The 25,557-nt window shown below is 45.9% G+C and overlaps 1 pseudogene across 1 annotated transcript; it reads right to left on the bottom strand.

The window, feature by feature from the left end:
* Positions 1-501: 501 nt before the first annotated feature.
* LOC148120956 (cofilin-1 pseudogene) lies at positions 502-12,458 on the bottom strand (annotated as a pseudogene). Its single transcript, XR_015738865.1, has 2 exons — positions 12,258-12,458; positions 502-8,442 (listed from the first exon to the last, which is right to left on the bottom strand). The product of XR_015738865.1 is annotated as a cofilin-1 pseudogene (transcript).
* Positions 12,459-25,557: the final 13,099 nt, after the last annotated feature.

Raw genomic sequence — 25,557 nt, 5'->3', positions numbered from 1 at the left:
AGTTTGAGGCCAGCCTGTGCTACATGAGACCCTGTCTCAAAAACAAAGCCATGATCAAAAGACTTTGGTCTCCATTACAGCTGGGGCATGCTGCTAGCCTTTAGAGCTGAATTGAGGTAGTGGGTCAGTCCAGGAGAGAAAGAGAATTACCGGTGTGGTGGGGCTTTAGGTGGCAGGGAAGGGCAGGGTGGAGGCCTAAGGTTAGAGGTATAAGCAGAGTGGTGATCCTGTGGGCACTGGCTCCCCAGGGCCATCGGGAGCCAGTACAACAGCATTCACTTTTGACAGGCACTGTCCAGGTCTTCTGTTGAGGCCACCTTCCCTGATCTATCAGGAGTTCCGTGAATTTGTGGCTTACATCTTTGGGTGGATAGACTTAAAAATTAGTTGTCTGCAGTCAAGATGTGGAATGGGGCGTTCTGCTGGATATAGTGAGGTAGTTACTATAATTAGGCTTAGTGGAGTATTTTATGTTTAAAAAAAAATCCCACCTAAAATGACTCTTGGCAAACTTAGTATAATATAGTTCTCAGGAGTGAGTTTTTGAGGTGGTGCTGGCCAATCTCTGGGAGCAGGCAGAGTCCTTCAAACTCCTGGTGCAGTGGAGCCTCAGAGAATGCTTGGGCTGTTTTCATGTGCTTTGTCCTTGGCCTAGTCACCTGTCAAATAAGGTAAGTCAACAGAAACTAGGAAGGTCAGAAAATGTCATGAAAAGACTAGCCTCTCCGGAGGTTCTCCCCCACAGCAAACCCCCATAAAGGTGCAGTCCCACCTTGCTAACAAGGGTGCTTTTTACGTAACCAGTATCTCTGACCACACACACATTTGTGATGTCTCATTCTCTTGTCCACACTATCATTCCACATGCCACCTGGGGTGAGTTCTAGATGATGTCATTTCTGTTGAAGGGCTGGAGCTTCAGGCTCCCCTACGCTCAGCACACACCTTGTACCCGATAATCTGTAAAGGTGTTTTTGCTGTTTGTCCCCCTTGCAACCCAAACCTGCATCAGTAGACTCGGTTAGGAGATCAGTATTGAGCGGTACAAAGCCCCAGGATCAAGTCTTCAGTCTTTTGGGGAGAGCTCACAGTTTTATCGCAGTGCAGCTGTGTGTAGCCTGGATGCTACAGTGACTGTTACTCATGACTCTTGTTGATAACTCCGCAGCTTCAGATGTTAAACCCAAGCCCCTGCTCTTGCACACGACTAGAAAATGTTTACAGAGATTGCATTTTCTTCTCATGTGTGTATTTGACAGCTTAACGACTGTAACTTGGAGCAGGAGGGTGCTTCTCTGGCTGTCACTCATGCTCGATCTGCAGCAATCAGAAGCCAGCTGAAATCGGCAATTCCCTTGCATCCTGAACGTGACTCTGCCCTGATGGTCTGTGCGCACATGGACGAGTCACTCTGCTCCCAGTCCCTGTTCCTGTGTGCTCGGAGGGGCTGGATTAGGTAGCGAACCTCAGGTAGTTGAAGGCACTGGAGTGGCAGTGAAGACTGTCCTGTGGGGCATTTGGTGCATGATGTAAGATGATGTGGTCATACAGAGTATGGGGTGGAGGTGGGGCAAACTGGGAAGATGAAGAAAGTCCAGTCGTAGTGGAGTAGTAGCCACTGCTGCTGAAGATTCTGCTTTCTGTGTGAGGCGGTGCCTGCTGGCGTTGAGTGTCTCCTCCTCTGGGGTAGACAGGTGTGCTCATCACACAGTACGAAAACAAACAAGCAAACAGTTGATATATTGATGTATAACGTGGAGGAAGGGGTCATCAAGAAGAATTTCTTTTCTAAGTAGGAAAGAACATTCAAGACCTAGGATACAGTGAAGGAGCAGGGCCCTGGAGTTGAGAGAAGGGAGACTCACCTGCTGCCTCATTGTGAATGCTCTGTCTAGGTCACATTTCATCCATAAAGCATGAAAAACATTCAAATTGCATATTGCTCCTAAAAGTATTAACTTCTGGCTACTTAGATTAAAAATATAGTTGCCAGAAAAATAGTTTTTCAGGCATTTGAACATTCTTTTTTAATACTACTGGGGACTTGTAACATGAGGGCCGGCTTGTTGGGGTATCTGTCCCGCCCAGTACCCCACAACCGGCAAGCCACAAGAAAATCACACACAAGACTCCATAAGATTATAAACTGATTGGCCCATTAGGTCAGGCTTCTTATTAGTCCTTGTAACTTATATTAATCCATTATCATTATCTATGTTAGCCACACGGCTCAGTACCTTTCTCAGCGTGGCAGCTCACATGTTGCCTCTTCGGTGATCTGGGCAGGAGTGTGGAGGGAGCTTCCTGCTTTTCAGAATACTCCCAGTCTCTTTGCTCCACCTCTACTTCCTGTCTGACTTTCCCGCCTATACTGCCTGCCTGGCCAATCAGCGTTTTATTAAAATATGATTGACAGAATTCAGACAATTCTCCCACACCAGGGACTGAACCTACTGAATTCAGGATCTGCTACTCCCCACCACTGATGTCCACCCCATGCCCCGTCATTGAGCTACACCCTCATTCTGCCTAAGCCTTTATGTTAGTAAAATACTAGGAATTCAGATTACAAAAGTAACAACTACTTATAAAAAATTCAAACAGGACAAAATGAAGTAGAGTGAAGGACTGGTGAGTCTCCTCTCATCCCATCTCATCCTCACAAGAAACCACATCTTTTCATTGTTTATTAGGGTCCTGTCTTCCCAAATCTTCTCTTCTGTACAGATGCAACACTCACCTGGACTTGGCTCATATCACACTGTGTTGTAACCTGCAGGTGCACTTCACGTGTCTTCGACATCTTTGCATATTGGCAGGACAGTAGTGTATTCTTAGACATCCCTTTAAGGCTGAGTGTGGGATCTCAGCACTGAAGCTGAAGCAGGAGGATCAGAGCTCAATGTCAGCTTGGGCTATATAGTGAGTGAGAGGTCTACCTGAGCTGCAGGAGAACTTGTCTTAAAAAACTAAAGCCGGAGGCTGGAGAGATGGCTCAGCAGTTAAGAGCACTGTGTGTGTGTGTGTGTGTGTGTACGCGCGCGTGCGCGTGTATGTGTGTGTGTGTTGGGGGCTGAGGAAGCAGCGTACACACTACAGCCTGTGTGGGCATCAGAGGGCAATCTGTGGGAGTGGGCTGTCTCCTACCACGTGGATCCAGTATATTGAACACAAGTCTCAAGGTTTGCCGGCAAGGGTCTAACAGCTGAGCCATCTCACTGGCTCTCCTGATAGGATGCTAATATACCTATACGCATCTACAGTCTCAGTCATCCTGATAAATTTATAGGTGGTACCCCCTTTGCTCCCAGAAAAGTCATTTATCAGCCCATGTCATGTGGAGCTGGATAGATGGCTACATTGCTTATCCCCCCAGGTGCACAGTGCATCCTAAAATGAACTCAAAAGCTACCTACCCTCCCAGGGCAAGGCACAACCTGAAAAAAGTTTTACACTGCGTGGAGTGACCTAGAGCAGGACACAGCCTGAGGTTAACACAGAATAGTTTTTGTGAGATCGTCTGGGAGTGGTGAGAGCTGCCTGACTTGAGATTGTATTTATTCTGGCCTTAAGTTAACTGTTCTTTAGCGTTCTTACTTGCAAGTACTTTCATATAAGAGAAATATCAACTCTACGCCTTCAAGTTCACAGTAAATGCTAATTGTGCTACTGTCTTAGGCTTCAATCAGGTTCTAGAGTGAAGGGCTCTTCTTTTACTTCCCCATATCTTTATAAATGTCCCCATATTTCTATCCTGTCTTAGTCAGGGTTACTATTGTTGCAATGAAACACCATGACCAATGATAGTTGGGGAAGAGAGGCTTCATTCAGCCTGTGCTTCCACATCAGAGGACATCGTCAGAGGAAGTCAGGACAGCAGCCTTCCTTCCTTGAGGGAGGGGCCTCAAGGCTCCAGCTGAGGTAGAAGCCATGGATCAGTGATGCTTACTGACTTGTAACTCATGTCTTGCTCAGTCTGCATTCTTAGAGAACCTGGGATCACCAGTCCAGGGATGGCCCCATCTACAATGGGCTGGCCCATCCCCGCTCAATCGCTAATTAAGAAAAGGCCCTACAGCTCCATCTTATGGAGGCATTTCTTAATTGAGCTTCCCTCCTCTCGGGATTATAGCTTGTGTCAAATTGACATAAGCTTATCTGAATTTTATTTTTATGTGTATGTTTCTGTGTGTGCCTGAGGAGGGCCAGAAGAGGGCACCAGATTCCCTGGAACTGAGGTTCCAGATAATGGTTGTTAGTCTTCTGCTGTCACTTTAAGAACTAACCACGCCCACCCAGCCACTTCTGACCTCCCCCTTCACCATCTTTCTCTCTCTCTTGTGTGGTTGTCTCCTGTTGTGTGCACACGTTTCTCTCTGTCTCTGTGTCTTTATGTCTTTATATTTGTCTATCTCTGTCTCTCTGCTTTTCTATTTCTTTTTAAGTATGTCTATCTCTGTCTCTCTGCTTTTCTATTTCTTTTTAAGTAATAAATGTTTACCCTTATGTTTATTTACTATGTCTTGTGAGCCTTTTATCCACTGTAACCGCCCGCCTGACTCCCCTGGCCGCATGGCGTTGCAGGGACTCACAGCCATCCTTGCCGGACTCCGCGAGCCGCCCGGGACATCCCATCATCATATTCTTTTTAAAAGAACAATAATGGTGAGCTGTCCTGTGTGGGTGCTGGGACCCAAACTCACATCCCCTGGAAGAGCAGCACACACTCAACTGCGGAGCCACCTCTTTACCCACGTTTGTCTTTTTAATTGACATGTTGAGTTTGGGTGGCAGAGCCAAGCTTGTTGAAGCTCCCAGGCTCAGGCTTGACTGAACTCTAAAACAAACATAGAAGTCCGAAACAATCTAAGAAAATACAAAGTATATACAGCATCAGAGAGGGAGTGAGCCCCAAGATACGTATGATTGGCTGGGAGAAGTGGGAGAAGGTTCCTTAGGGAAATGCCCAGTGTCTTGTAGCATAAACGTTGGCAGAGGCGCCAGAATTGTACACAGCCACACTGGCTTTATGACCCTCGCTTATCTTGACTTGCCTTAGGTTCCTAGGTGTGGGGCTGTTCCTGGGGCTCACTGAATTCTTCAGCTGTTGACAGATAAGAGCTTTATAGACCTGATGTCAGGGAAATCACCAATAAATGGAGTTTTAGACAGGCCGCACCCTCTGCTGGCTCCAGTGGAGGTTGTTATCTAACACTCTCACAGGAAGTCAGACCCCGTGAGGGAAAGAGAGTGCACAGGACGGAGAAGGCACGGGGAGAGGAGTCACATTCCTGGAACGTTTTTAAAATTTTCTCTGGAGGGGCTGAAGAGATGAGTTAAGAATGCTGCTGGCGGGGCTGGAGAGATGGCTCAGCGGTTAAGAGCACTGCCTGCTCTTCTAGAGGTCCTTAGTTCAATTCCCAGCAACCACATGGTAGCTCACAGTCAACTGTAGTAAGATCTGGCGCCCTCTTCTGGCCTGCAGGCACACAGGCAGTACAGAACACTGTATACATAATGAATAAACAAATCTTTAAAACACCAATGTACATAAAATAAAGTTAAATCATTAAAAAAGAAATACGAGGTTTTGTTTATACTCTTAGGGCTTTTATAAAAAAGATTGCTCAAATTAAAAAAATTCCCTGGAAAGAACTCAATTAGGAAGAGGACTGGGAGAAGGCGCCTGAGGATTTGCCTGTGAATTCCACAAATCACATGCCTGGAACTCAGTGGGCTTGAAACATGCCATTTGCTAGTCAAAATGCAGTTGCTCAGCATAGAGCTTTTATGTTTCATGGGATTTTTATTTTATTATTTTATGTATCTTTTGTCTGCATATGTGAGCTGTGCTTGTGAGACCAGGCCTGAAGAAGGTGTTGGAGCCCCTGGAACTGGAGTTATAGACAGTTGTTCCCATGCAGGTAATGGGGGCTGAACCTAGGTCCTCTGCAAAGGCAGCTGGTGCTCTTAACTGATGAGCTACCTCTTCTTCAAGTATTTTTTTGTTTGTTTAATTAAGAAAGAGATGTGTGTGTGTGTGTGTGTGTGTGTGTGTGTAGATGTATGTGTGTGTGTGTGTGTGTCTGTGTTGGGTATTTGTACGTGATGTGGGTGCTTTCAGAGGCCAGAAGAAGGCATTGGATGTCCTGGAGCTGGAGCAGAGGGAGTTGTGAGGTGTCTGAAGACCCAAGCAGGGTCCTCTGCAAGAGCAGGGAATACTCTTAACAACGGAACCGTTTCTCTAGTCACTTACTGCTTGTTTTAATGGAATGTGTTGGGTGTCTCCACAGTTCTGATTAGGTGACTGCAGAGCGGGGAAACTGTTGCTGCTATTGATGCAGAACACCCTAATATTATTGGTACATGAACACACACATATACACACATATATGTTTTGAAGTTTTGGAAATTTAGTTGTGTGGTCAAATTTAGTTTAAAGAAAAAAGGAGTCTCCCATCTTACTGTGTTGGGTTGGCATTATAGAGAAATTAACAGCTGTATTGGTCTAGACACATTAAACTTACCACCCCCCTTGTACAGAGCTAACTCAAGGCACTAAATGTGTAAGTTCTTATCTATGTGGGTTTGACTACAGACTAACATTCCATTCTCTAATGAAGAAAACATTGTTGCACTCCTGAAGACTCTCAGGCTGTGAGACCTCTGTGCTGCGTGGGATGTGCCTGTTCAGGTTTGAACATCTAACGCCCACGGTGCAGTGAACACAGGAAAAGGCCTATTTACCTCCCAAATCTTAAACATGGTTCAGAGCCTGCAGCCTAGAGAAGGAATTGAAATTTCCCTGAGAATCTCATGGGAGAAGGAGAAGGCTGAAGCCTGGTGCTAGCCAGAGGGGGAGCTTGTCTTCTGCGCAATTCCACACACTTCGGAGGACTTGTCAGATCACCTTGCAGGAGACTGGAGCTGAGATGGACAGGACCACACTTGATCAGGACAGACCTCTGGCCATCTAAACATAACCTCATATTAGGACACCAAAGATGGACTGGGTGGGGAGATGGGGTTGCTAAATTTTTCTTTCTTTCTTTCTTTCTTTTTTTTTTTTTTGTTAATTAGCCTTATTTATTTATTTATTTATTTTTATTGAAGGTCCCTTACTGATCCTGCTTTCATGAGTGACTGAGAACAAGGGAAAGGGGAGGGCAACCAGCTGGCAAAGGAGGGTCACTTCCACATTTCATTTACACACAGAACTAAACAGACAAGTACATGGTCACTATTGTGGTTAGAAGTTGGCAGCATGGAATGGGGGGGATGAGGAATAGGGGTGTCGTAAAAAAAGTCAGGCTCCCCCAAACTGGGTGCCTGGGAAGGGACTTGGTCTGCTTCAACCCAAGAGGAATCAGAAGATCAAAAGCAGTTTGGAAGGCCAGAACCGTCAGGGTGGAGGGGGAGGGAGAAGGACGGTCCAGGGGGTGGGGAGGACATTTGGCAACTGGGGTAAAGGGATTACCCTCCCCCTGCTGGGATCCCCCCAGCCCCTCAGGTCTGGCAGGAAAGGGGCAGCCTGTAACACCCATGAGCAGGTCTGGGGCTGCTAGATGCTCCATGCAGGGGGCTGGAGGCGGCTCACAAAGGCTTGCCCTCCAGGGAGATGACGGCACTACTACCTAGTTTTTCTGTCCTTGACCTCCTCGTAGCAGTTTGCTTGTAATTCATGCTTGATTCCTGTCAGCTTCTTCTTGATGGCATCCTTGGAGCTGGCGTAGATCATTTTGCTCTTAAGGGATGCACTCTCAGGGGCCCAGAAGATGAACATCAGGTCCTCCTTCTTGCTCTCCTTGGTCTCGTAGGTGGCATCGTAGAGAGCGTAGCAGCAGTCCTTGTCTGGCAACATCTTGACAAAGGTGGTGTAAGGGTCGTCCACAGTCTGCCCCACATCTCCTACCAGGATCTCCTTGCCCTCCTCCAGGATGATGTTCTTCTTGTCCTCACTCAGGCAGAAGAGCACCGCCTTCTTGGGTTTCTTCACTTCTTCTGGCATCGAAGACTTGCGCACTTTCATGTCATTGAACATTTTGATGACACCGTCAGAGACAGCCACACCAGAGGCCATGTTTTCAGAAGCGAAAGGGAGACGGGGAGAGCTACAGAAGAATTGAGCCGCCGCAGCTGCTACCAGGATCCGACTCCTAAATTTTTTTTGAATAAATACCTGTTCATCTTCACAATGTACAAGTTCTGAGATGGCTTGTTGGCTGTTGCTGACTCAGCTGACCTCCCCTGGGAAGTGTGTGCACAGACTCCTGGCACGGTCACCACACACACATGGAGCCCACCTTTGCAAACAGGGGCTTTATTGACCATGGAACACTTGTGCTGGGTACTTCAAATTCCTTTCATCCTGTGAGTGTTTTTGAGGACGTTTGAACCACAAGATAATTTTGGAAAAGCCTTCTGTGACAGTCTGCTCATGCTCTGCATAAGCCAGATGAACATATTTGAGATAAGAAAAAAAAATACTTGAATTGGGTTGGAATTGTGCACCTGAAGCCAGGCTGAACTCTGGACATATCAGCGGTTTTCTGCTTCTGGATCTAAGTGACAAAAATCAGATATGCTGCCCAGGTCACTAGCATCACATGTTGGTAATTCACACGTAGTTCCTAAAACAGCACCATAGTTCAGAGGAAGTTATCCCAGTGCTTCAGAAGGCACGGGAAGCCTGGGGAGCAGGCACAGGAGAATCCCTTTGTGCTTTCTGCCCTCATTGGTTCTTCTGTTTATTTTTTCCTTCAGACCTGCTACTCCCCGACAATTCTCCATTCTAGCCATTGCTTATGACAAACCAAATAAAACAAAATTGCAACATTTGTGGTCCCCAGAAAAATAAAATTGTTGAACTGTCGTAAAGTTTCTAAATTTATTTTCTTCCATCCTTCTTCTTCCTTTCTTTTTCTTGGTTTTCTTTTTCCTTTCTTTCGTTCTTCCTTCCTCCTTCTTTCCCTTCCCTCCCTCCCCCCTCCTTCCTTCCCTCCCTCCTTCTTTCCTTCATTTATTTATTTATATTTATTTATATATTTTTTTGAGACAGAGTTTCTCTGTGTAACAGCCTTTGCTGTCCTGAAACTTTCTCTGTAGATCAGACTGTCTAGAACTCAGATCCTCCAGCCTTTGCCTTCTCAGTGCTGGGATCAAAGGCCACCACACTTGGCTTTGGTTCTCTCTCTCTCTCTCTCTCTCTCTCTCTCTCTCGTGCATGTGCTGTGTGCATGTGCGCATGCATGAGTGAATGGGAAATACTCAAGTCACAGCACATTTGCAGTGGTCAGATTACTTGCTGCTGTGTTGTGTACTCCAGGCAAGCTAACCTACAAGCTCCTGGGAGCTTCTCCTGCCTCTGCCTCCCACCTTGCCCTAGGCATTCTGGGAATACAGCTGCATGGCACACATCCAGCTTTGTATGCGGGTTCTTAGGAATAAACTCAGGTTGTCAGGCCTGCACGACTAACATTTTTACCCCCTAAACTAGGCTCTTTTTTTCTACATTTCTCATGTAGACCAGGCTGCCTCAGATTTGTTATTGGGAGAGGCTAGCCTTGAACTCCTTACCCTCTAACATCTATTTTCCAGTGCTGAGATCCCCAGCATTCCAGCTCCCGTCCTTTCCTACTCCTTGTCTTCCTCCTCTTCTTCTCTCACAGAATTTCTATGTAGCCCAGGGCTAGACTCAATTTTACAATCCTCCTACCGCTGCCACTGAGAGATGGAATTACAGGCATGGGCCACCATACTCAGATCTAAATTTCTTTTTTTAAAATAAATTGCTTATTTTATTTATTGTGTGTGTATTTGTGTGGGTGTGTACTTGAATACTACAGTACATGTGTGGTGGTTAATGACACCTTACAAGAGTCTATCCTCTCCTTTTACCATTTGGGGGCTAGGGATTGAACCCAGGTCATCAGGGTTGGCAGCAAGCACCTTTGTCTGCTAAGCTATCTTGAGGGTCAGTTCTTTTTTTTTTTTAATATACTCTCCTCTCATGTATTACATCCAGACTGCAATTTCCCCTCCTTTCCCTCCCCCTAGTCTCTCTCCCTACTCCTCTCCTCCAAATTCACCCTCCTTTCATCTCCCCTCAGAAAAGAGCAGGCCTCACAGGATCATCAACCAAATACAGCATAATATGCTAGTATAAGGCCAGGCATATACTATCATATCAAGGTTGAATAAGGCAATATAATAGGAGAAAAAGTGTCCCGTAAGTAGACAAAAAGTCAGCAACTGCCCCCACTCCCGCTGTTAGGAATCCACAAGAACACTAAGTTACTCAGACACAACATATATGCAGAGGACCTAGGTCAGACCCCTATAGGTTCCCTGAACTCTGCAAGCCCTCGTGAGTTCCAGCTGATGTGGGATTCCCCTCTGTATACTGTGAATATATTTTATTGCCCTTATTAAAGAAACTGCTTTGGCCTATGGCAGGGCAGAATATAACAAGGCAGGAAATCCAAGCAGAAATAGAGCAGGAAAGAAGGCAGAGTCAGAGAGACACCATGTATCTGCCCAATAAGCGAGAGGTAACAAACAAATTTCCTGCTTCATGGGAAAGTCTGCCAGTTATTATGGGCCAATAGGCTGAAGATAGATGCCCCAATGTTACAGAAGATCTTTGGGTGAATGTCTAGGCAACGAGATGTCTCTGTCAATTCTAGAGTTTTGGAAGTTGCTTACAATGTACTTCATGATTACTTAGGTAATATTATACCTTCTGGGGTCCTTTATGGAGTTGAAGACAGATAGTTATAGTTTTCCTTAGTTATGATAAGAGATAAATTAGATATGAAACTTTCCAGATACAAATAGACTAAATACTATAAGTGTGATTATTGTTTGATACCTGTTTTGCGATATATAATTTTATTATGTTTAAGTTAAAACCTTCCTTTATATTTAGTCAGAAAAGGGGAGATGATGTGGGATTCCCCTCTGTATGCTGCGAATATAGTTTATTACCATTGGTTAATAAAGAAACTGCTTTGGCCTATGGCAGGGTAGAATACAACAAAGCAGGAAATCCAAGCAAAGATAGAAGAGGAAAGAAGGTGGAATCAGAGAGACGCCATGTAGCCACCAAAGAAGCAAGAGATAAAAAACTATGAGCCTTGTGGCAAAATATAAAAGAATAGAAATGGGTTAATTAAAGATGTAAGAGCTAGTTAGAAATATGCCTGAGCCATCGGCCAAACTGTTGTAATTAATATAGTTTCTGTGTGATTATTCAGGCCTGGGTGGCTGGGCGACAAAGCACAGACTCCATTTATACCCAGTCAGTTGATTCTGTGGGCAAAATTCTCATGGTGTCCCTGACTCTTCTGGTTCCTCTGATCCTTCGTCCCCCTCCTCTGCAAGGCTCCCTGAGTTCTGTCTAATGTTTGACTATGGGACTCTGAATCTGCTCCCAGCAGTTGCTGGATGAAGCATCTCTGGTCTCTTTGATGATGATGTTTCTGCTAGGCTAGGCTCTGGTCCTAGAACAGTACATAGGCAGGACAAACTACAGGTTGAAAGTTTTGTGGTTGGGTTGGCATCCCAATCTTTCTGCTTGAGGACTTGACAGGTCACAGAAAATGGCTGGTTCAGGCTCTGTGTCCTCCATTACTAGACATCTTTGCTGGGGTTACTCTTATAGATACTTTGGAGTTTCCCTTGCACTAGGTTTCCACCTTGTCCCTGACATGCCCCTCTATTCCATTCGTTTCTCTCAGTATTTACTCCCCACTACTATTTGATCGCTCCTGTTTCCACCTTCACCTATCCCTAGTCCACCCACAAAATCTGTTCTATTTCTCCTTCCCAAGGAGATCCTCGCACCTGCCCTTATGCCAGATGAATCTCTGAGTTTGAGTCCAGTCTGGTCTGCAGAGAAAGTTCCAGGACAGCCAGGACTATAGAGAGAAACCCTGACTTGTGGTGAAGGGCAAGGGGGAAAGTCTATTTGAGGGCCAATTCTAAACTTCTTTTAAAGAAGAACTGTTAAAGACGACATAAGTCAAAACAGCAATGCCACCTGCCATACCACTGAAGCACTAGGAAGGTAGGGTATCATTTGGAGACAGACCAGGCTCATCCACCTGCCTTTGATTGGTGCCGACGTGGCCTCCCACACTGGGTGGCACAGGGGTGACAGGAGGAGAAGGGGAGCTCACCTTCTGCATCTCCTTGCTCCTCCCTAGCTCCCACCCCCACCCCACCTCCCTCTTTGAAGTCTTATTCCTTCTTCTCACCTTCCAGGGAACCTCTGGCATGCCGAGGGACAGTGCCCCACCATTTGCTTCCTTCTGGAGTTTCTGATGCCTTGACCCTGGGCTCTGGCCAGATGCAAATGCGGTTGTTGCCTGTCTATGCCTTCCAGCTTTGGAGGGTGGGTCTGGGTTGGGCTCCTCAGCAGTGGAGCGCACACTTCCGGGTAAGGAGAACTGAGTGTTATGGTCTTCTCAGCATGTTGTTTAGCCTCATATGAGGACAGCAAACTCTTCCTGTCCTCTGACTTTAACTGGGCCCTACATGAGGAGATCGCCCTGAACAGAACCGTGAGAGGACACTGGACTTCCTCCTGGGCTTGGCTCACAAATCTCTTTTGTTAGGTATGTGGGGTCAATGGCAAATTGTTTCCTGGACTATTTCATAAACGAGTGGGGTGAGGCACATCTTATTTTCCCCCAGGTAGGTATAACTCACCATTTTAACAGATTAGGAAGGCGCGGCCCATAGAGAAGGGATCACATAGCTCATAAGCTTCCACACTGGATTCCAAACAAGCCACAGCTCTTTGCACATCATCTTAACTGCTTGTTAAAAGAAAGAAGCAACACAGAGCATTAACCAGGGCTCAGCGGCTATGAGTATGGGCCCTATGACATCCCAGCAAGATAGGTCTCCCTTCTCAGTGCCCTGGGCAGAAGCCCTCTTCACCAGTGGGACTTTTTAACGTCTGGTTTTCTGTGTGTTCCCGAGAGTATGTATGTGCAACACAGGTGCGCAGGTGTCTCCGGAGGCCAGAAGATGGCATCAGAGCTCCTAGAGCCGGAGTATGCATTGATCACATCCACCCACAGCTCACTCTTCCTTCCCCACAGACATCCCCCTGCCTCCTTTATGTCCTCTTATTATTTGTTTAACCCATAATCCAGTTAGAACTTATCGACTGACGCTGTTGATCTGGTGCAGGCCTTGGGTTTTAACCACATCCCCAGTGAGTTCATGAGCGTGACAGCTGTGTCATCTCTGGAAGCCAGCATTTCACAGAGCTTCTCCCCACCATTATTTTCATTTTTTAAAGATTTGATTACTTTTATTTTGTGTGTACGAGTGTTTTGTGTACACGTATGTATGTATGTGTACTGTGTGTGCGCCTGGTGCCCTTTGAGGCCAGAAGAGGGCATCGGAGCTCCTGGAAGTGGAGCTATGGTTGTGAGCCACTGTGTAAGTGGCTGGGAACTGTAGCCAGGTCCTTTGCGAAAGCAGCAGGTGCTGTTGCCTGCTGAGCCACCTCTCCAGCCCCCTTTCCACCTTGTTTTTATTTTCAATTGACACAAAACAATAGTTAGTAATTTGTGTCCTGTGGCCACCCTTTAGTACTTTATGCAATGTGTAATGATCCACATAGGGTAGCTACAATGTATCATTTTAGAGATTTATCATCTTTTTGTGTTGGAACAATCAAGATCCTGCCTACACCAGCTCTTGCTGTTGCTCACAAATTCCAGTACTCAGGAGGCTGAGGCAGGAGAATTCTGAGTTTTGAGCTAGCCTGAGCTACATAGCAAGATGAGACACTGTGTCAAAACAATGACAATTAAAAAATAAATCCTCTCTATTGTTCACTTAGTTGTAGATATAGCTACACTCGGTGTTATATACTTTTGGTAACCATAGTTACACTCTGTACTATAGACTGTTGGTAACCATAGTTACACTCTATACTATATCCTATTAGAAGTCATTCCTCCTAGGTTTTTTTTTTATTGTGCCTAAAGGTGTAATTGATAATGAAAGTACAAAACCCTATGGGAAGCTCCATGGCTTCAGAATGGTCATTCTGACCAAAGAGAAAATGTTCACTAAGATGCATGGAGTTTGGGACTGGACAAGTGACTGTTTGAGAATCTGCCTTAATCCAGTGCTGTGATCCTTTTATTTGTGAAGAGATTTATTCTGATAGAAGTTATCCTGAACCTATAGGTGGAGATAGTTGTCTTTCCTGTCCAGAAAAACCTTCCTGGAAACACCTTCATAGTCACAGCTAGAGGTGAGCCTCCTGGGTGATCGTAGGTCCTGTCAAGTCGACAGTGAAGGCTGACCATACCCACAGGAAGACAAACAATGGGAGTTTATTTCTCACAGTCTGGGAGGCTGGAAACCGGAGAGAAAGATGTTAGCATGGACGGTCTATGGTGAGGCCTCTTCCAGATTGTGAACCATCCACTCCCTGTTGCGTAGCTACCCAGGGGATGTGCACTCATCTGGGGCTGCTTTTGTAATGGTTCCAGCTTCAGGACCTAATTACCTTCCAAGGACACCCCCCCAATACTATCACATTGGGGGTTGGGGTTTCAGTATATAAATTTGGAATAATTATTTGCCATGAATCTATCTACCAGTTTGTTTCCCAATGACTTCTCTACAGCCTTCCCTGTTCACCCGCCTGACTCTAGAGCATCCTTCAGCTTAATAATCTCCCATTTCTGTACGTAAGAGAAGTCTGTACTTTAGAGGAACACACCCCTTTAGTTCCAAGAGTTTCTGACTCTTGCTGATGGCTGGAGTCTTCCTCACACCATCTACTGTCTCTAGGACACATGAATGAAATTTCAAAGTGGTAGAGGTCAATGAGTACTCCTTTTCACACAGTCTGTTTGTTTGTTTATTTATTTATTTATTTATTTATTTATGAGTTAATGTGTGGGCACTCGAGTGTGTGTGTGTATGTGTGTGTGTGTGCCACACGTGTGCTGGTGTCCTTGGAGTCCAGAAAAGGGACTGGATCTCCTAGGGCTGAAGGAATAGGTGTTTGTGAGCTGCCGCCTGGGTGCTGGGAACTGAACTTTGGTCCTCTTTGAGCCATCCCTCAAGCCCTGCTACCTTTTATTTAAGTTTTTATTTGCAGGCTCATCCTCTGTGTCTGGAAACATCCACATTTCCCCCACTCCCCTGGCTTCTTCTTCTTACACTGGCTTACAAAAGGTCATTTGCATGTAAGTATGTAGTAGACTTAGAACATATTCTCCACGCACCTCAGTGTCCTTCCCCTTCTCATTCCACCCTACCTTTTTATTTTTTGAGGTACAGTTGAGTTCCTCACCTGACCCCAACCTGACCCAACTCATCATGTGTGTGCTCATGTGTGAACCTGGGAAGCTCTTTCCGGAAATATGCATCAGCGAGTGGAAAACTCAGTTTTGAGACAAGAAATGAGGCAACCGGGCTAACCTCTCCTCCAGCCCTTCCCTTCAAGTCCCTGTGACACCTACATTTCTCCAGGGTTTCCTTGATGGGTCACCTCAAGGAAGCAGCCTGGTGTTGCCATCCTGTCATGGCCTGGAACCATGGTCTCCCCAGGTCACCTTCAGTGACGTCCTGCATGCCACCACCAGGCTGCCTGCCACCACCTCCCGATCTGACGCCCCACTTTTTGGTTAGCAACTGCAGGCCTTCTGATGCACTTTGGTCCAGAACCTCCATGCTGTGGCACTCTCTGAGGCTCAGGTTTAGGCTCTCCAGACTTATTTTGGTGACTTCCCTCACCCAACAACCATCTCTTCGTTTGTCAGGCTCTTGAAAATGAGACTTCCACAGTGGTTTGTGGGCTCAGCTGAGTCTTGAGCCTGAGGGACCCAGCCTCAGGCTGAGGCCAGCCCTGATGGGTCAATTAGAAGCTCTAGATGGGGACAGTGCTGGGACAGAAGAACATATCCAGAATGAGTCATGCCAGGTACCAGGCCCTCCCACTAGGCCTTCTAGAATCAGAGTTCATGTAAGAAAATCATACACTTTTATCTTCCCCTATGTCTGGGCTCTTATAAGTAGCTGCATGGATCTGGGAAGTTCTGGGGGCTTCTGAAGCCAGAAGAAAGCCACACAGTTGTTGCTTGTTCTCTGGTGGGCGACACCAGGGTATGGCCTCCTGTCCAGCTCAGCTCTCCCACCTCCAGGCCTCACACTTTGGCTCACTTTTTTCCCCCAGCCATTACACACGCCCAGGAAGAACATATCCAGATGACTTGGTTGACTGCCAGGCATATGACTGGTGTCATAAAGAGGGACAGAATGTTTGCAGAGTCTTATTTCCTCTTCTACCTTTGCACGGCACAGGCCTGTCCTTGAGAGATGCAAATGCCACCTGTCTTTTTTCCTTGTGAGACCTTAGACATCCCAGAAGATCTTGCTCTGCTGGGTGTCAGGCTACTATGAGTTGTAAAAGTGGTGAGTGATTCCAGGCCAGTGTGACATCAGCCCAGCTCCGTATTTCATTGGCCTGTGTCTATGTGCATAGTATCAAGAGTGAGTACCAATAATGTTCCTAACTCAGGAGGATGATAATTAAGACTTCCAACCAATTTTTCTTCCTCTGTCCACTTCTCTTAAGGATGAGGAAATTGGTTGCGACTCACTTCACCAGGCTAACCTAAGTCAAAAAGTCTCCCTCATGAAGAGGAGCCTTCCTTCATAGCCCAGGGCAGCAGGCCCTTGGCCTATGCACCACACTGGTGAGTTCATCTGTGCAGCTGTTTTCTGCCTCTTCTCTTTAGCTCCTCCCATTGCAGGTCTGCATCCTGCATCTTGAGGTTTTAGGATACAGAAACTCATCTATGGAATCCTCATGGCTGTTGCCAGTCATGTAGATATCAAGGGAGAGACAATAGCCATGTTATTCTGTGTATCAGTCACCATAGGTTATGTGAAGCTGCGGAAACAAGTCATCCCAAGGTACTAGACGTTACAACATCACATATTTGTTCCTTGTGTATGTTATCTCAGCTAGTTCCGTTTCTGTTCCATGTCATCTCAACTTAGATTAAGGGAAAGGGTTCTAGACTGGGGATAGTGGTGTATGCCTCTAATCCTGGCATATGAGAGTCAGAGACAGGAGGATTGCTGCAAGTTCAAGGCCAGTATGGTCTACACAGTGAATTCCTTGCTAACCAGTATAGTAAGAACCTGTTTCAAAACATCAACCAACCAAAATGAAACAAACAAAACAAAATAAAAACAAAACAAAAACAAAAAGGGAGAAGGAAGGGATGGCGGAAAGGAAGAAAGAAGGAAGGAAGAAAATATTATACGTGAATTATTGGATGCTGGACATGGTGGCGCTTGCCTTTAACCCCAGCACTCTAAGAGGTAGTAGAAGCAGGCAGATCACTGAGTTCTAGACCAACCTGGTTTACATAGTGAGTTCCAGGACAGAGAGGTCTTAGTTTGTCTCAAAAACAAACAAACAAACAAATGACAAAACTAAACAAACAAAAAGACTACCAAACAACATCAACAAAAAAGAACTGTTGATTGCCATGGAGAGAAAAAAAAGAGCATTGTAACAGGCATGGCAGAAGTGAAGATATTCTGAAGATATTCTTGTGTCCCTCAGTCTAGGAGACTATTGAAACAATGGGCCCTGCAGGAATAGGGATCACTCCAGGAATGTCATGGGAGAAACACAAGGTGCCAGTGTGGAACCTCATCTCCCAGAAGAATATTTCACATGTTCTACCCACTCATCGGACCACCTTACAGCCGAAGACTGCAACCCAGATGATGGGGTGGGGGTGGTCAGTGGTGGGCAGAACTCACTTTGACAGGGACTGTTTAGGTGTGCGCATCCTTGGTTGTCTACTTAAATTTTAATTTTACTTCAGGACACAAGAAGTCATATTTGAGGGGTTCCTTAGATCCCTTTGTCCCTCTTTCCAGTGGGGTCACATTGAATACATCTATTTCTGCTTTTCACTTTAATTGGGCTCTTTTCATTCACTTATTGAAGACAGGCAGCCTGACCTGACTTGGAGCACAGGTTGTGACCCCCAGGTTCAATAATGCATGAGAATCTGTCACTAGTGCTCTTACAAACTGTGGCATAACTTCTGCTAAGACTTCATAGGCCAAAGCAGGCCTTAGACCAAGTGTGACATCAGTGAGGCAGGACTGTACAACGTGCCCCAGGGAGGGTGGCTGACTCTGGAAGCATGGTCCCACACTCTCAGCCCCTGCTTGGCTCTGAGAGTGTGGTAGTCCTTTCAGAAACGGAAGGGGATCTGGAGCAAGGGTTGCACCAGACCTTTTTGGGATCTTCTATGTTGACAGCAGCTGGTGGAGAAAATGGGCATTTGAGAGAATCAGAACACCAGGGGTGTCAGGGTCAGAGTCTGGGCCCTATAGGCCTAATGAGTGAGAACTGATCATCCATCCTTAATAGATCATTAAAGAGACAAATCATAGTGACAAGGAGAGAAAGGGTATTTAATGTGGCCTTGTGGGAAAGAATAGAGAAGTCAGGATATCATATTCTGATATGAGGCTTAAGTTTAAATAGAGGACAAAAAGTGTGCTGTTGTCAGAAGCTGTTAGTTCGTTCCTGGCTGCCCAGACCACGAAATAATCACTCAGAAACTATATTATTTGGAATACTGTTTAGCCAATAGCTTAGTGTATTGCTAGCTAGCTATTACATCCTAAACTAATCCATCTCCGTTCATCTGTGTATCATTATGAGGTCGTGGTCTACCAGTGGTGGCGACATGGCTTCTCTCTGACTCTGCCTACTCTCTCTCTCTATTTCTTTCAGCCTGGCTTCACTCTGTTAAGCCATTGGCTGAAAGCATCTTCTTTATTAACGAATGACAATAAAACATTCACAAGTCAGAACTGTGTGAAATCTCTTTCTGGGAGACAGGTCCCGCTCTGGCTGGTAGCAGGATTCAATTTTTTCTTTCTTCTAACATGAGACTCCTGGAGACCTTCTAATTTCTTGGGTCCATGGTTTCAATAGCCTGATAGCCAAAAAGAGGGAGGGTATTCGCAACACTTAGGCACTGTCTTCACGTCTGCAAGGATGGTTACAGGTAGCATCTCATATTGCTTCAGTCAATTTTTGCATCTTCTCTGAACCTCTGACTCCTCATCCTCAAAGAGGGGCCTGAACTCTACAAAGGATGAGGTTGGCCCTGGCTGGAGATGATGCTCGCTCCATGGACACCCTTGACCTGTAAGGGAAGTGAGTCATGCACGTGTCCCAAGACCAGAACGTAGACACGACTTGGAGACCCCATCCCCAGACTCTGCAATTTCAATTTCAATTTCCTTTTAATTTTTTAAATTTGGCTGTGGCTCCTCCACCCCATTGTTGTCCCCTTGTTCTCTGCTTCCTGGAAACCTGATTTTGTTTTCACCAGCGTTCCCACATGAGGAGTTCTTATAGTTCAATCTTGAGTTCATTGCCGGTGCCTTCCTGAAAGTTGTGTCTACATTTTCAACTTGCTTTTCTGAGCTATCTACCCTGCTTCTTCCCACCTCCTACCCCACGCCTTTCATAAAATCTAGCTCAATTGCAGTTTGTAAGTAAAAAGGGCTACTTAAAAGTACCTTATCTCATTAAATTACCTTAAGGTAGATACTTTATCTCCCAAGATAACCTCTGCTTCATCGGGCTCCTGCCAATCCAGTAGAACATGAAATGTTTAGTATGGGCATGGAATGATCAATGAGCATTGACATCCTACCTCAAGTGGCAAATCCAATTCCACACTTGATCTCTGAGGGGTCAGTGTTCAGGAATCTCTGTTTCATGCAGAATTATGAAAAAATGTGGAATGATGTCTAAGTGGATCTAATGTACCCACCTAACTGTACAAGATGGGAATGAGACATAAATGAATTTTGTGTTCAGAACCAGGCCCCATTTCCAAGGTGTCTCATTTTCTCTCTCTCTCTCTCTCTCTCTCTCTCTCTCTCTCTCTCTCTCTATATATATATATATATATATATATATATATATATATATATATATGTCTTCAAAAAAGGAAGAAATCCAAAATCCAAAGCCCCCTTGGTCTGAGAATTCCCCAAAAAGACTTTAGGGGTTGAGAAACGTGTTTCAAAGTCTCTACAAGCATCAACAGTGGCAGTGGTGGACTGTGGCATTCTGTAGACAGGACAGGAACGCTGAACACTCTGTGTTCATCAGCTTTCTGACACTCTGACAAAATACCCGGGAGAAGTAATCTACCGAAAGCAGAAAAGCTGTGCTTTGGCTCAAGGTTTCAGAGATGCAGTCCCTTGGTTCTATTGTTTGGGTCCGTGGTAGGGGAGCACCGGGGTGAAAGCCGTGAATGAGCAAATCTCACCTCACCAAGGACGTAATCAGAAGGACTGCAAGAACGGGGGGGCTAGGGACAAAGCGTACCCTTCAAAAGCATGTCCTAGGGACCCACTAGCTCCAGGAAGTTCCCAACACCTAATGATTGATCTGTTCAGCTATGAATTTATGAATGTTTAGCGCATAGGTGAGGTTAGAGCCCTCACGATCCAGGATCCACCTTTTCAACTTGTTTCTTGAGCTAACTTCCCTGTTTCTTCCCACCTCCTACCGTGCCGTTCAGAAAGTCTAGCTCAATTGCAGTTTGAAAGCAACAACCATTACTTAAGTACCTTATCTCATTAAATTGCCATAAAGTAGATACTTTATCTCCCAAGATATACATAGTATCAAGGAATGTGACAAGGAGCTACCTCTGAACTCAGATGTACTGAGTAGCAACATGAGAATCCTTAGGTGCCCGTTTGATATTCTATTTGAGCACTGGCTTCAGAGAGTCTAAGCTGGAGATCTGGGGACAGCATGCTTGGCTCTACCACCAATTCCTCCTGGTCAAGTCTGTTCTCAGAACAGATACATGTGACTGATGCACTCCTTAGACCGCAGTCAGAGTTCACCCCAACAGGTCTTTGCCCTGATCCTCCAGACTGGGCTCTGAGATGGGCTGCATTGACTCACAACACACCGTGAGAGTGATTAGAGGGGATGGAGTCGTCAACATGTATGTGGAGGTCTGACACAGAGGCATAGACAGTAGGAAGGGATGACTTTGAAAATCCGTCAGTGGGAGAATTCTTCAGTTTTGTCCTTAGCTATTTTTTTTTATTGTTTATCTCAACATGCTTCTTAGTTTATTGGAAATGTGTAGCAAGCTGGTTGAGACGCTGCCCTAGAGAGCTCAGTGAACAAACTGCATCCTGTTTGAGTGATGTTTTATTGCAGGACACAGACAACAAAACCCACTCGAGAACAACCTATGCCACGAGAGCTGGCACTCTCTTCCCTACCTCCACCCATCACCACACCCTTCCATGATGAAGCTCCATTTCACCAAGGGCGTCATAACTAGATCGCAGGGCTCTTGCAGGGACTTTCCAAAGGTGGCTGTCCATGTGCTGGGGCCCCTTGTTACTATAGTAACTACATTGTAAATCTAGAGAGAAATGCAGTTAGCGATTAACCTCCTATGTCAGTTCTTGGAATTGGTTGTAAGCAAGTACCACTCATAGAAATTAGGGGTGGAAGGGCTGGGGAAGCAGGGTATGTTTCTTCTTCTTTTCTTTTCCTTTCTTATTTTTTCTTTTACTTTCTTTCTTTTTTTTGATTTATTGAGACAGGGTTTCTCTGTAGCTTTAGAACTTGCCCTGGAACTTGCTCTGTAGACCAGGCTAGCCTCGAACTCACAGAGTTCTGCCTGCCTCTGCCTCTTGAGTGCTAAGATTAAAGGCATTCACTGTCACCCCCTGGTCATGGTATACTTATTAAGCTTTCCATAGGAGCCTGTAGACTATACTATGAGTTCTTGGCACATATGTTGGGGCCACTGTAGAACATTTTGAGGACCCAAACTGTGTCTCTCCATTGTGTAGTAGCATTGATGGGTGTTGGGACCAGGGTTGTGGTGTGCAAGGTCATGGTGTGCAGGCTGTGGTGTGCAGGACTGTAGTGTGTAGGCTGTGGTGTGCAGGGTTGTGGTGTTCAGGCTGTGGTGTTCAGAGCTGTGGTGTGCAGGATTGTAGTGTGCAGGCTGTGGTGTGCAGGGTTGTGGTGTGCAGGGTTGTAGTGTGCAGGCTGTGGTGCAGGCTGTGGTGTGCAGAGCTGTGATGTACAGGGCTGTAGTGTACAGTCTGTGGTGTGCAGTTTGTGATGTGCAGGGCTGTGGCATGCAGGTTGTGGTGTGCAGAGCATGTTGGCTTGAGTCAGGATCCTTGACTGATTTTTGAAGTTCTTACTCTTATTTTTGATGTGAGGAGACTAGCATGACCTCTTTCATTGGGTAGATGGTCTGGAATAAACCATTCAAGGAAGGTTTCTCAGTGCAACTTGATGACATCTATGTCCTTCCTGTACTCATGGAAAAGCTGCCTGCACCAGCCCAGCCTGTATTTCCAGGTCAGGCCATGGAGGTTTGAGCAGACATGGCCAGAGTGAGAACCCTGCCTGGACTTCTGCAGGTAACCCCAGCAGAGCTGCTGGTGACCCACCTTGCCCTTAGGTAGTCAAAGAGGGAAAAGGAAAACCATTAACATTTTAAGATTAGTTTATTCTTTTTTTTTCCAAGATAGAATTTCTCTGTGTAGTTCTGGCTGTCCTAGATCTTGCTCTGTAGACCAGGCTGCCCTCAAGCTCACCGATATCCACCTGCCGCTGACTCCCAAGTGCTGGGGCTAAAAGTACACCCCACCAAAGGAGTAGGTGCTACATTCTGGTCATATTCATATCTTCCCTTATCTTCTTCCCACACACCCGCCTCCTTCTTTCTCCTCCTCTCACCAAGTCCTTTCCCACTTTCATGTTTTTGTTTCTGTTTTTATTTTTATTTTTTATAAGCCCATAAGTTGAGCTGGGCAACTCATGTGGGTACGAGTGTGACACCGTCCCTTGGAATGTGAGAAACTCGCCAGTGGCTATGTCCCTGAAGACAATGACCTCCTCTCCCCATCAGCCCTCTACTGCTATTAGCTCCCCTAGGTGGGATTGGGCCTCACAAGACTCTTCCCCAATCTATGATCTGATGAAAAACCTTGGTTTTGAGATCTAACTTTTCTCCTCCACATCTTTGAGGTTCTGGAGGCCTGGGCTGGGGTCTCTCTTCTTCCGAACTGTTACCTGCATACCTTTGTCGAAATACAAGGTAGTGTCGTATTGTTCCCAGAGCCCCAGTGACATGAACAGGGAAGGAGGTGATTGGACACCATGTGTTTGCTCCGAGTTGTTTCCATAGCCAGAGGAAGCAGAGAGGCAAGGACTGACAGTGGAAGATGCTGTGGTCAGGGCAGAGGAGGGAGGAACCTGGCTTTTGGATCATCCACCTCTGTCACCTACCAGAGCCTCCTTTTGGCTAAACTAGACTGAAAGTAGCAGAAAAAGGAACCTGGGAAGTGTTTTTTTGGGAGATTCCCCTTTGGAACTGGAGAATCATGAGGCTCCATCAGCAAGCAGGCTATAGATGAAGGAATAGTCTCCAAATAGTATTTCAGGACGAGTACTGGGATAACCACATGATGACCTCCCATGGACATGGGGAGGGTTCTTCTGAGGATGAGCTTGGACTTGTGAAACCAAGAGATTTGGTCAACATCTATGACATCATGAAGGCTCCCCACCATGGGGAGGGGATGGTGGGTCCCAGGACACAGCATCTTCCCTTCTTCAGATTCCTGCTGGAGCACAATGGTTGGGGGACAAATGAAAGGAACTGAGTGTCCACATATGTTGTGATAACTTTTGTAATTAAAGACTTTACTTTTAAATGTTTATGTGTGTGCCCGTCTGTCTCTGTCTGTCTCTGTATCTCTGTCTCTCTGCCTTTCTCTGTCTCTCTGTGTGTACGTGCACAGGTTCTCACAGAGGCCAGAAGAAGGTGTCAGATGTCCTGGTGCTGGAGCTACAGGTAGTTTTGATTCACCTGACATATTTAGCCACTGAGCCAATTCTCTATTCCCAGAAGTTGGTGCACGAAAAAAAAAAAATCAAGCAAAGGGCGTATGCAGAGGCTGCTTGCTCACTTCCCAGCCGCCCAGACCAGAAATAATTACACAGAAACTATATTAATTACAAAACTGCTTGACCAATATCTTTGGCTTCTTATTAACTAACTCTTACGTCTTAAATTAACCCATTCCTATTATTTTATATTTTACTACGAGGCTCGTAGTTTACCAGTAAGGTTCATGGGTGGGCATCTTTCTCCTTTGGCAGCTACATGGCATCTCTCCAACTCTGTCTTCTTTTCTCTTCTATCTCTGCTTGGAATTCCCACCCTGCTCTATTCTGCACTGCCATAGGCCCAAAGCAGCTTCTTTATTAACCAATGGTAGTAAAACATATTCACAGTATACAGAGGGGAATCCCACATCAAAAGGTTGCAAGGTTTCCTATATGCCTTGACCTACTAATAACCTCCCTTCAGAGAAGAGTCATCACAAGTGAGGAGTCCACACTGATTTGTACATCATGTCAGATGACAGTCATAGTACTGATTCAGGTGCTGCAATACAGTCAGTGTATACGATGTCTCCAGACTTTTTGTCACACTGACGGTCCCCCAAGAATGAAAGGCTGTGATTCTTTGCTCTGGGCATCTCTGAAGGAGGAGTAGAATTTTAGAACTTGAGCACATCCTTCCTCAAAACAGAAAGGGTTGTTGGGAATCTCGGGGGCAATTATTTCAGCTTTCAGATGAAGAGTCTGAGGTCCAGAGAGCCAGTGGTGTTTCCAAGACCACGTAGCCAACCAGAGCCTGAGTCTGGAGAGGGGGTGGGATGGGGCTGGGGGTTGGTTTTCTTTGCATTTTCTTGAGTTCAGGGTGAGCACTGTGGTCACCTGCTGAGTGATGTCTAGAGGGTGAGACAGGAGGATGGCACAATGGAGAACAGCTAGGTGTTTTTTTTTTTTTTTGGGGTGGGGAGATGGAGGACTGCTCACCTCACACCAGCGAGGGAGTTGGGTGTGTGTGGGCTATCCTCACATTCACTAACGCCAACCCTAGAGAGATACAAGGGGATTTCCGGAAATGAAACTTATGGCTGGTAGGTCTGAAAATCAGGCCGGCTTTCAAGAACCACTGCTCCCCCATTCCGCACTGCCCAGACTTCCATTCCCCTTGCCCTTTGATCTCCGACAATGGCTGTCCTTTCCTTGTTCCAGGAAGAACCTACTTTTGAGGAGTTGCCAAGGGTCAGTTAAAGTCGGTGGCAGGGTGGAGGAGCGCCTTATTGTTTCTTGAGAGAGAAACGAAACCGGTTTTCTTTCAGTTTCTCCTTCCATGCCCCAGAGACCGTCCCCACTGTCTCTTCTCAGGACTCTAGAATCTTCCAACCTCCTTATCTTTCAGGGAGAAGGGAAAATATAACACTGTGTGTCACAGGGGCATTCTGCCATGCATGAAATTTCATCCATGCTTCATGACATCTGTTTCACTAACATATCAAAGACTGATCTGGTACGGCATCAAGGATCCTCCAGGTACCTGTGTGTGCATTGAATAAATG

Source organism: Myodes glareolus, chromosome 9 (genome assembly GCF_982192425.1).
Source record: "Myodes glareolus chromosome 9, mMyoGla1.1, whole genome shotgun sequence".
In the NCBI taxonomy this organism is placed as follows: Eukaryota; Metazoa; Chordata; class Mammalia; order Rodentia; family Cricetidae; genus Myodes; species Myodes glareolus.
This window is presented reverse-complemented; position numbering and strand designations above follow the sequence as displayed.